Here is a 12,890-nt window from a genome sequence, read left to right on the forward strand (position 1 = left end):
GTACTGACTCTATTGATCCGCTCCTCATATCCTCATTGGCTGTATAATAAAGTTATTTCCTCTGTTGTCCAGCACTGCTGAGACCTTGCCTGTTATGGTAAGGGCTTCACTCGCCATGACCCAAGGGCCCATTTCTAGATCAAGGCACACAGAACGTAATATCAGTATTCTCTTCTCCAAGTAAAAGAGCCTTAATCTGTTTAGCCTTTCTCCATATAATTTTTTTCACCCTTCTCTGTACCATTTCTATGTCCACTATGTCTTTTTGAGATGGGGCTACCAGAACTGCACACAAGACTCAAGGTGGAGGGGGAGTCACACCATGGATCAATACAAAAGCATTATGATATTCTTTATTTTGTTCTCTATTACTTTCCAGTTCGTAATATTGTATTTGCCTTTTTTCCCACCAATGATTTCAAGGTGATGTCCGCAAGGGCCACCTGGGTAATGACTCCTAACATGGAACTCAGCATATTTACTTGTCGTTAGGATGATTCTTCCCTATGTGCATTACTTTGCACTGCTCCACATTCAATTCTATCTGCCACTTAGGTGCCCAGTATGTAAATCTCACAACATTCTTCTCAGTTCCTCATTGTCTGCTGCTGTTTTAACAACGCAAATCAAATTTGAGTCATCTGCAAATTTGAGCACCTCATGCACTATACCTTTCTCTATAAAATTTATGAATATGTTAAAGAATATAGACCCTTGAGATACTTTGTTCATTTGGAAAATTGACCATTTAGTCCTACTCTATGTTTACTGTCTTTTATCTAGTTACCAATCCACAATAGGCCACTGCCTCCAATTCCCAATTCCCTGAAAAGTGTCCACTGCATTTCACTGCATTCCACTGCATTTCCAATTCCCTGAAAAGTGTCTAATGAGAGATTTTGTCAAATGCCTTCTGAAAATCCAAATACACTATACCAGGGGTGAGTAAACTACTGCCCGCAGGCCAAACCTGGCCCAATGGCTGATTTTTTTCCATCCCTCCCATTGCTCAATTTACCCCGTTATCTCCAGCCCATGCCTTGATATCATCAACAATGGCCTGACATTGCAGGTTTTTTGATGTCTTGAACCTGGATGTTGGTGACTGTCGGTGATGTTCCCAGGGTGACAGGAAGAGGAGGAGCATCATCCAGCTGCAATCAACTGTGTGTGGCTGCCGGTGGACCACCATTGCACCGGTGGTGAAGAAGAAAAGAGTCTGAGAGACCGCTGGTGTACCCAGTTCCACTGCCAGGTGAACTGAGCTTATCTGTCATCTCTGCAGGCCTTGCGATATTGAAAGTTTATGAGGGCAGCACTTTCTCTGTGCTTATCTCACAATTTATGAGGTCAGCATGAATGAAATGATCACCTGCAAATCTTTAATTTCACTGGACTTATAGAGCGGAGGAGCAGCAGAGCGGGCTTGTGGATAATGGATCAGCTCCTCTCCAACTGATATACGGCAGTAGTCACAGAGGCAGCGTAGGAATAAGAGAGGCTCTGAGGTTGCCTTGTGTATGAGTGAGTGTGTGTGTGTGTGTGTGTGTGTGTGTGTGTGTATGAGAGAGAGAATGAAAGGGAGTGTGCCTGGCAGGGGCAGATTGACCTATCAGGGGATCGGGCTTCCACCGGTGAGCCGGTCACTCCTGCCACATGATTTTTTTTTTTCTAATTATAAAGTTTCCAGCCAAAGTATTAGGGGGCGCCGCAAGCAGTGACACGCATGTAGCAGGCAGATTGGCAGGGCCATGGTGGCGCTCACGTCACCACGGCCCGAAGAAAAAGATTGCGTTTAAACGCGCTGATGCTCCTCCTCCTTCCTGCCCGCGTGGTCCTGGAAGTAAACGTTGCCGGAGCCACGTGGGCAGGAAGGAGGAGAATCATCAGCGCATGTAGAAGAGGAGCTGCACTTGCGCTTACGGGCCGCCGCGAATCATCTCAGCGGCCGGAGAAGAGGAAGAGGCCCAGTAGCAGGGCTGCTGCAGCCCGAGAAGAGGAAGAGGCTCGGTAGCAGGGCCGCTGCGGCCCAAGAAGAGGAAGAGACCCAGTAGCAGGGCCGCTGCAGCCAGAGAAGAGGAAGAGGCCTGGTAGCAGGGCCGCTGCGGCTAGAGAAGAGGAAGAGGACCAGTAGCAGGGCCGCTGCAGCCAGAGAAGAGGAAGAGGCCCGGTAACAGGGCTACTGCAGAGCCCATCCTGCGGTGACCCGCGAAGAGGAGGCCCAGAGGTGAGAGAGAGGCTGAGGGTCTGTAGAGTGTGTATGTGTGTGTGCATGAGATGAGTTGAGAGACTGTGTGTGGGAGTGAGGACCTGAATGTTTGCAGAGACAGCATGTAAGAGCCTCTATGTGTGTGAGAGACAGCATGTGACAGTGAGAGCCTGTGTGTATGAATGATTGTATGAGAGAGCATGTGACAGTGAGAGCTTGTGCTTGAGCAAGACAGCATGTGGGAGTGAGAGAGAGCCTGTGTGTGAGAGTCAGATAGACAGCATGTGCCAGTGAGAGACTGTGTGTGTGTATGAATGATTGAGAGAACATGTGACAGTGAGAGCCTGTGTGTGTGTGAGAGAGAGAAATGCATGTGAGAATGAGAACCTGACTGTGTGTTTGAGGGAAGAAGATGGAGAGACAAAAAGACAATATAAAAGGAATTGGAAAAAAAATAAGAAAGGGAAGGTGGAAAAAAAAAGCCTGTGACCAACCGATTAGAAAGCTAAGATCAGCCAGCAACGGTAAAATACAAAAATAAATTACTTTTTAGTGATTGGCACATGTAATCTTTGGGAATGTGCAAGAATAGCACTTTCTCTATGTGGATCTCACAATGTTTGAGATCAGCATGGAGAAAGTGGAAAACCCACGGGGCCTGCACAGAGGAGGCAGCAGGATGGGCTTCAGTGTCAGTGGCAGCAATTGGCGCCTCCCCAATAGCCACGCAGCAGCAGTGACAGTGGCAGCAGAGGAATGAGAGAGGTTCCGAGGTTGCTGGTAAAAGAAAGAGCGGGGGGATCTGCCTTTAGTGTGTGCATGTGTATGAATGGGACTCTGCCTGGGGGTGAATGTGTGTGAATGCATAGGTGCATGCCTGGGGGTCTGTGTGTGTGAGAATGAATGTGTGCATGCCTGGGGGATGGGGAGGGAGCGTGAGAAAATGAATGGGAGCCTGCCTGGATGTGTGTGTGTGTGTGTGTGTGTGTGTGTGTGTGTGTGTGTGTGTGAGAGCATGAGTGTGTATGAGAAAATCCAAGGGAGTAAGAGTTTGTGGGGGGGGGGGGGGTGGAGGGGGAGAGAGTGTCTTAGAACCTGAGAGTGTGTCAGTGTCAGTGAGAGCGAGAGGTTATGATGGGTATAAGAGCATGAATGTGTATGTATGTGACAGTGTATGTGTGAGAGAGAATGTACATGTGAGTATGTGTGAGAGAGAGAGGATAACCTCCTAATCCTCGACAATATCAGGGTGACTGGAAATCAAGAGCTCCCACAGAAGGGGACAGCAGGGGCTTTTTAAAATCCTTATTAGTTTTAATTATTGAATGTTATTTGATATATGTGCTGTTTTGAAATATTTTATTAGTGTTTGGGATATTGTAAAAAATGTATATGATTTTAATTAATAGAAATTCTATCAGTAGTTTTAAATTATTCTTTTATTATGGTTTTACTGTTATAACTGATGCTTTGTTTCTTGATTTTATTTGTTTTATGAGGAATGGTGGTTCTATTTTTCTATTGTTAATACACGGAGTCTGGCTTCTTGGAGTTTCCATTTCAGTTTTTGTCATTTGTGCTCCTTCATTTTGTATTCTGTATTTGGTAAGCGTTTGTGTTCTGCATGCAAAGACTGAGATGAAGCATTCTTTTAGCATGTGGTTTCTCTGTAGGGATCTGTGTAGTAGCTTGGCCTGTTCTGTTTTCCTGATAGGAGGTGTATTGATATTTTAGATTCTGGTGTAATATTTGTGGTATTCTTTTTCATAGGTGGGGTTGTTATTCTTTGAGTGTTGGCAAATAGTACTGTGTTGATACGGGAGGACCATGCCAAAATATAGGGGTGTGTACGTATATATATATATATATATATATATATATATGTAAATTATATTGTATATATAATTGGGTACCCATGGGCCAGTATGGAGAAAAATCCCCGGGCCACTATTTTCCCTCAATCCGCCCCTGGTGCCTGGGGTCTATGTGTATGTGTTTGTGTGAGAGGAAAATAATGGGTGCCTGTCTGGAGGCCTCTTTGTGTGTGTGTTTGAAAATGAATAGGTGACTGCCTGGGCTGTGTGTTTGTGTGTTTGTGTGTGCAAGAATGAATGGGTGCTTGCCTGGAGATGTTGGTTGTGAGAGAATGAATGAGTGCCTGCATGGGGGTCTGTAAGTATGGGTGTGAGAATAAATGGGAGCCTGCCTAGAGGTCTGTGTGGGTGTGAGAATGAATGGGTACCTGTTTGGGGGCCTCTGTGTGTATGTGAGAATGAATGGGTGCATGTCTGTAGTGTGTATGTGTCTTTAAGAATGAATGGGTTCCTGCCTGGGTATGTGTGTATGTATGTGTGTGTTTGTGTGTCTGTATATGTGCTTGTATGTGAGAAATATATAGAGAGAGAATGAATGGGTGCCTCATGGGGGTTCTGTGTGAGGATGTGAGAATGAATGGGAAGCTGTCTGGAGGTCTGTGTGTGTGTGAGAATGAATGGGTGCTTGCCTGGGGGTGTGTATGTGAGGGAGTCAGTGAGAGTGACTGTGTGTGTGTGTGTGTGTGGTTTGGTGACAGAACTTTGTGTGTATTGGGTAAGGGAGAACATGTGTGGGTGAAAGAAAGAGAGCACATATGTGTGCAACAACCTCACACCCCATCCACACCCACACCCTTTCACTTTTTATTCTAATCCATGACAATCTCGGGGTTTCTGGAAATCAAAAGTTCCCAAGAATGGAGAAAGGGGAATTTTAAAAAATTCTTACTAATTTTAATTATTGGACATTATTTGATGCGTCTGTTTTGAAATATTTTATAGCTGTTTGGAACATTTTTATATGAGTTTTCAACTATTTGATATTATTCTATTTTATTAATTGTGTTGAATTATTCTTTTTATTGGTATGGTGGCTGCTTTGGTTCTTTCACTGTGGAGTATAATTGACACTCTAATGCCCTTCCCTCCCATCCCCACTGGAGAACCCAGTCTTCAGTTCCGATAAGCGCCAGTAATATGGCCCTCTTTAAAAAAAATGTTTGCCCACCCCTGCACTATATCAACACAAATGCACACTAACTTGATTTTAGCACACGGTCAAATGGTTTGTAACATGCACTTGAACAATTTGTGCATGCTAAAATGAAACAACACAAAACAAAATTAAACATGAAATGATACAAAACATTTTCAGTTGCATAATCTCAATTTAGACCGCCAAGCTTGTCCTATCTGTAAAGATATCTAAAATACTTACACAAAGCTGGATGCAGGGCGTACTTTGTAATTCCACTGCCTGACTGCATTGAGTGAAACAACTTTTACTATTAAAAAAGGAACGAAGGGATCAGAAAATACAAATAGGGACACTGGGACAGTAACTTTCAAACAGGCGCAAGGGCATACATATGCACGTGTGTGTCGGTGTGCGCCCAGAGATGCGACAGTTTTAAAACATGCGGGTACATATGGGCATGTATTATAAAATAGCCTTGGCAAGTGTATCTGTGCACCTAATTTTAATTGTGTGTGCCCAGCAGTGTTACTTGGCTTACAAACGTGCAACTGCCTGTATTTTAAAACAGATGTGCATCCAGCCAAGGACAAGTTAGTCCAGCAGTACACCCAGTGTTGTTCTAGGTTCTCCCAAACCCGCTGGATATACAGCCTGTACTCCCCCCAGTTACCCCAGACCACTCAGACTCCTTTTTTTTTTTTACTTACACCTCCTCCATAGCAGGAATAATGTTACGTAGCCCTGGACCTGGGCACATGTCCAGGCACATAGGAACTTGTGCGCACATCTCCTCTCCCCACCCAAGAATGCCCACACCATGCCCACGCCACGCCCCTTTTTTCTACGATGTGAGATATTCGCACATCGGAACTTGTGTGCACATCTGTCCGCTTTATAAAATCGGGTGGGCACACGCTAGTGCTAGATGTGCACCTATCTCTCCATTTCAGCACATGTCCAACTTTTAAAATTTACTTTTAAGTATGTGCATTGCTAATAGTAAGAAGACAAAATTAAAAATGCACAATCTGAATATGAATTACTTATTAGGGTTGTGAATCGTTTTTTGACGATTTAAAATATCGTCCGATATATTTTAAATCGTCAAAAATCGTTAGAAGCGCGATACAATAGGAATTCCCCCGATTTATCGTCAAAAATCGTAAATCGGGGGAAGGGGGAGGGGAAGGGGGAGGGCGGAAAAACCGGCACACTAAAACAACCCTAAAACGCACCCCAACCCTTTAAAATAAATCCCCCACCCTCCGAACCCCCCCAAAATGCCTTAAATTACCTGGGGTCCAGAGTGGGGGTTCGGGTGTGATCTTTTACTCTCTGGCCTGCGGTGCATTGTAGAAATGGCGCCGGCGCTACCTTTACCCTGTCATGACAGGTCAAAGGTAGCGCCGGCGCCATTTTGTTTTTTGTCCCCCGACGTCAGGAGCGTAGGAGATCGCTCCCGGACACCCGCTGGACCCCCAGGGACTTTTGGCCAGCTTGGGGGGGCCTCCTGACCCCCACAAGACTTGCCAAAAGTCCAGCGGGGGTCCGGGAGCGACCTCCTGCACTCGAATCGTTTTGCCGTACAAAATGGCGCCTGCCATATGGTGTATGGCCGGCGCCATTTTGTATGGCAAAATGACGTCAGGAGCATAGGAGATCGCTCCTGGACCCCCGCTGGACCCCCAGGGACTTTTGGCCAGCTTGGGGGGGCCTCCTGACCCCTACAAGACTTGCCAAAAGTCCAGCGGGTGTCCAGGAGCGACCTCCTGCACTCAAATCGTTTTGCTGTACGACAAAAAACGCACCGCAGGCCCGAGAGTAAAAGATCACACCGGGACCCCCGCTCTGGACCCCAGGTAATTTAAGGCATTTTGGGGGGGGGGTTCGGGAGGGTGGGGGATTTATTTTAAAGGGTCGGGGTGGGTTTTAGGGATGTTTTAGTGTGCCGGGTTTCCCGCCCTCCCCGATTTACGATTTACACGATATTTACAAAAACAAAACCGCGACGATCCGATTCCCTCCCCCCCCCCAGCCGAAATTGATCGTTAAGTCGATCGATCACACGATTCACATCTCTATTACTTATACAATATTCTAGGTTTGATGCCTGTAGATTCAAGGAATCATTACAGATTTACAAACTGATTTGCCTTTGATTACCAAAGGGTAGAAGCTTACCCAGTAGTATGTCATAGACTGCATCTATGAGCTAAAAGAAAAGAGGAAAAGATATTGCATATTCTGACTGAAATATTTTTCAAGGCATATTGACTTTAGTAGTTTAAATCACAATTGTATTTTAGCCCAACTTTCAAAACTGTCTGTGGTATATATTTTGCATATGTAAGTGGGCGTATGGAGATTTATGGTGGTATTATATTTGTATACTGTGCGGTGAGAGCTGTACAGTTTATGAAATGCTGCATATTTCTGTACCAGTGTACACAAGTACACACGTGTCTAATATGCAAATATCTGGTTAATCCCAAAATGTAGCTCTATTTCCTGTTATTCCTTGGGATAGTGTTCTTTAGTTTATCTGGGTAATAATATTTTATGGACTAGTCCTCCAGGAACTTGTTCAGACTTAGACCTAGATTTATCATTTTGCTATAAGTTTTGCATGAATAGTGCCTGTGATTAAAAAAAAGGGATGTGGTTAAGAAAATTTTAAGATATTGCTTTGCATGTTTAAGATACTGCTTTGCATGTTTAAGGTGCTACGCGTGCATTTTATAAAATTGGGCGTATATTTGTGCGCGCCGGATTGCGCGTCCCGGGGCTTGTGCGCGCCACCGAGCCTATGCAAAATAGGCTCGACGCACGCAGGGGTAGGTTTTAAAAGGTTACGAGTGTAACCCTTTGAAAATCTACCCCTTAGGGAATAGCCACTGCTATTAATTGCATCACTAACATGGGATCTTCTTGGTATTTGAGTACTTGCCAGGTTCTTGTGGCCTGGTTTGGCCTCTGTTGGAAACAGGATGCTGGTCTTGATGGACCCTTGGTCTGACCCAGCATGGCAATTTCTTATGTTCTTATGGAGCAAACAAACAATTCAAAGCATCCAAAACAAAGATGCATGGAAAGTGAATGAATAACATATATGCAGAAATCATGAGAAAATTAGACCATGATGAGCACTATGATGAATATCAAGGTATGACATTTACCAAACCCCCCCCACAAAATGTATCATCAAATATGTATCAAGTGAGAAAGGAATTAATCTACCCAGATGAGCTAAAGTAAGATAGCATATCTTACTTCTTCAGCATAAAGTATTGGATATTTATTTATTTAAAAATAAATTATTTTCTGAGTCCTGCATAATTCAAGGCAGAGTACATAAAATAACATACATAACATAATAAAACATCCAATACAATGAAAATACCAAAGACAAAAATGTTGCTTAAGATAAAAGAAGTCAACAGGAGCTATTCTAAATGCTGAACATACTCATTATTATGACCAGAAAATACATGTAGATTAGGAGGCAGCTGGAAATACTTTTCTGAATAGATATGTTTTAAGAGCTTTTTTTAAACTCTTTACCATCTTTAAAGGAAAATATAGTTAGAGGAAGGGAATTCCAGATGATTGGTTCTGCTATGGAGAAGGCTCTCTCACAAGTTGTAAACTGATGCGCATTTTAAGGAGATGGGACTTCTGGAAAGTTTTGAATAGAGGATCTAAGGATTCTTGAAGGGATGTAGAGTCTGATAGTAGAGTTGAGCCATAGGGAGGTAACATTACTGATGATATCCATGGATTATTAAAGCTAAATTATATTGAATAAGCTGACAAATGGGGAGCCAATGAAGTTATGATCATAAATATGATCATAAATATGTTCTAATGAACAGTCAAGTGGCAGCATTTTGAACTAATTGGAGAGGTTTAATTGTGATTTATGGTAGTCCAGCAACAAACACAAGTAGATGGATCGATGTAAAAGAAGGACTTTATTGAATCTTGCCCAACTCTGGCCGAGTTTCGCTCAAAGAGCTGCCTCAGGGGTTAGTATAAACAAATAAAAGTTCACACATACATATACAATTTGTTTATACTAGCCCCTGAGGCAGCTATTTGAGCGAAACTCGGCCAGAGTCGGGCAAGATTCAATAAAGTCCTTCTTTTACATTGATCCATCTACTTGTGTTTGTTGCTGTCAGCTACCTTGGATCGATTACCGGTTTGTTTTCTTGGACCATCTATGGTAGTCCTACAAAAAGTGAATTACAGTAATTGAGACTGAAATAGATCAAGGATTGGAAAACCACTTTATGAGTGGTTCGCAGTTGCACAGAAGTTTTAATTTATAGAAAGAGGCCTGGACTATTGATTTTACATGGAGTTGCATAGATATATAAGGATCACGCCAAGATTGTGTACTTTTTGAGTAATATGTAATATATTAGGGATGTGAATCGTTTTAGGACGATTAAAATTATCGTCCGATAATTTTAATATCGTCTTAAACCGTTATGGAACACAATACAATAGAGATTCTAACGATTTATCGTTATAAATCGTTAGAATCGTGAGCCGGCACACTAAAACCCCCTAAAACCCACCCCCGACCCTTTAAATTAAATCCCCCACCCTCCCGAACCCCCCCCAAATGAGTTAAATAACCTGCGGGTCCAGCGGCGGTCCGGAACGGCAGCGGTCCGGAACGGGCTCCTGCTCCTGAATCTTGTTGTCTTCAGCCGGCGCCATTTTCCAAAATGGCGCCGAAAAATGGCGGCGGCCATAGACGAACACGATTGGACGGCAGGAGGTCCTTCCGGACCCCCGCTGGACTTTTGGCAAGTCTCGTGGGGGTCAGGAGGCCCCCCACAAGCTGGCCAAAAGTTCCTGGAGGTCCAGCGGGGGTCAGGGAGCGATTTCCCGCCGCGAATCGTTTTCATACGGAAAATGGCGCCGGCAGGAGATCGACTGCAGGAGGTCGTTCAGCGAGGCGCCGGAACCCTCGCTGAACGACCTCCTGCAGTCGATCTCCTGCCGGCGCCATTTTCCGTACGAAAACGATTAGCGGCGGGAAATCGCTCCCTGACCCCCGCTGGACCTCCAGGAACTTTTGGCCAGCTTGTGGGGGGCCTCCTGACCCCCACGAGACTTGCCAAAAGTCCAGCGGGGGTCCGGAAGGACCTCCTGCCGTCCAATCGTGTTCGTCTATGGCCGCCGCCATTTTTCGGCGCCATTTTGGAAAATGGCGCCGGCTGAAGACAACAAGATTCAGGAGCAGGAGCCCGTTCCGGACCACTGCCGTTCCGGACCGCCGCTGGACCCGCAGGTTATTTAACTCATTTGGGGGGGGTTCGGGAGGGTGGGGGATTTAATTTAAAGGGTCGGGGGTGGGTTTTAGGGGGTTTTAATGTGCCGGTTTTGCGATTTTTAGATTTTTAGATTTTTCACGATTTTTCACGATATTTTACCCCCCCAAACGGCAACAATACGATTCCCTCCCCCTCCCAGCCGAAATCGATCGTTAAGACGATCGAGGACACGATTCACATCCCTATAATATATAGTTGTCAAGGTGAGTGTGACTAGAATTTATTCTGATGGGCGAAATCCAAAAATCAATATTTCAGCTTGGTTTTTTTTTTTAATTAAGAGATATTAGGAGACCATGATGAATTTAACATAAGGGAAAACTGAATGTTGTCAGCATATAACATATCGAATAGGCCCAGGGTGAAGAGAAGACAGTAGAGAGGGGTAAGATAGACACTGAATAGAGCTGATGACAGAACAGAGCCTTGAAGGATGCCAGTTGAAACATAGTACCACGAAGAAAGTGGCTAGTCTAATTTGCTTAGTACAATTGCTGAGGTATGATTTGAACCCATATTAGATAGATGAGAAGAATATCATGATTAAGAGTGTCAAACACAGTTGTGATGTCTAACAATATTAACATATATGAAGTGCTGGAATTGACGCTGCAGTGCAAAGGTATCTGTGCTAGGAAGATATAAGGTATTTTCTAAATCCAAATTGATATTGCCCTCGAACTGAATTCTTATCAAAACAATTGAGATAATTTCTTTAACACAATTGACTATTATTTTAAACAGAAATGGAAGGGATGATATGGGATGACAATTTGAAAAAACTGAAGAATCAGCAATAGGTTTCTTTAGTACATGTCTGACTGAAGCTAGTTTCAATGGAGCAGGAATACAATGGGACAACATAATAAGATCCTTACCTTAAAATATTGTGTTTAGAAAATAAAACAAATTGACTATGACAAGAGAACTGAGTGAATACTTTTTATACATAAATCTGAATGCAAGGAAGAAAAAATAATATTCAAGAGATTAAAGATTTATTGGGGAGCTGCCTTATTTCCTCCAAATATAATTTTGGGAGTTGTGTGTCTTAAAAAATGATATGTTTAACAATGTAAAGGGGTCATTGGGGATTTTGAAAGGGAATTAAGCTCTCTCTCAAACAATAATAGCTTTAATGAAATTTACAAAACACCTGAAGCTACTATAACCACCTTAGAATTTAAGGAGTCTGTCAAGATGATGAAATCACAAAAGAGCTCAGAATGTGGATTCAGATTTTCAAAAAATAAAATCTCATATCAATTAGAAATTCATTTTGTGATTTAATATGGCTCTCAGAGAGGTCCCTATTGCTAACAATATGATGATCTTGGTTATACCTAAAAAGGGTAAAGACCCTCTTGATTGTAGAATTTATAAGTCAATTACATAGCTTTAGAATGATGTTCAAATTTCAGCCAGGATTGTTTTCCTAAAATAATCAATAGAGTACTGGTAGGATTGTACAAGGGCAGAGAGGGAGAAAACGTCATGGGCTTTTTCATGGAGCAATTTTCAAATCTGCATAGTTGCAAAGTGCAGAAGTGCTTTTCATGTTGGTAATATAGTCTAATTTTCAACCATGTGAGTACTTTTTCTTTCAGATTTAATGACAACTATGGGCGTTGAAAGTGACTGTGCACTTTTTGCACAGTCACTTTCAACGCCCAACTTTCAACTTTAGCTGGATAAGTTGTCCATTCTGTTTTTTTTTTTTTTAATATTGGCCTCTAGCTTTTAAGGATCCCAAATTTAGATGAAATTTCAGGTGTTTCTGTGGGAAAAATCTTAGTAAATGAGGCCCTAAGTTTGACTGAAAGTAGGTGCCAAATTTAGGTGCCTGTCTGTATATTACTAGCCTTGTCATTGGTTCCCTGTCCATAATGCTTGCATAGCCAAGACTCTTGGTTCACTGTCTCTCCACTCTGTTTCCTCTGCAGCTGAGAGATGACCCCTCAGCTTTACAGTGCACATTCCAGGACATTAGCACCAGGGATGGGCTAGTTAGGATCTCTGTCCTCTGTGCTAATTACACACTGTTGGCACTCAAAGGAAAGCATTGCAAGGATGACTGCAAACTGTCTCATTACTCCCAGAGAGCCAGTCATGGCAGCAGGATCTAGCAGCACATTTCTGGAGTCAAACTGGGGAAGAAGAGGTAGGTGCCTTTTCAGGAGGAGGTGGTGAAGACAAAAATGGTGAAAGATTTCAAAGGGGCATGGGATAAACAGTGTGGATCCCTAAAGGCTAGAGGATGGGAATGAAAAAAAGAGTGCATGGGGGTAACTTGCTGGTGTGGCGGTTCCTACCCTTAACCA

This window comes from Rhinatrema bivittatum, chromosome 2 (assembly GCF_901001135.1).
Source record: "Rhinatrema bivittatum chromosome 2, aRhiBiv1.1, whole genome shotgun sequence".
Classification (NCBI taxonomy): domain Eukaryota; kingdom Metazoa; phylum Chordata; class Amphibia; order Gymnophiona; family Rhinatrematidae; genus Rhinatrema; species Rhinatrema bivittatum.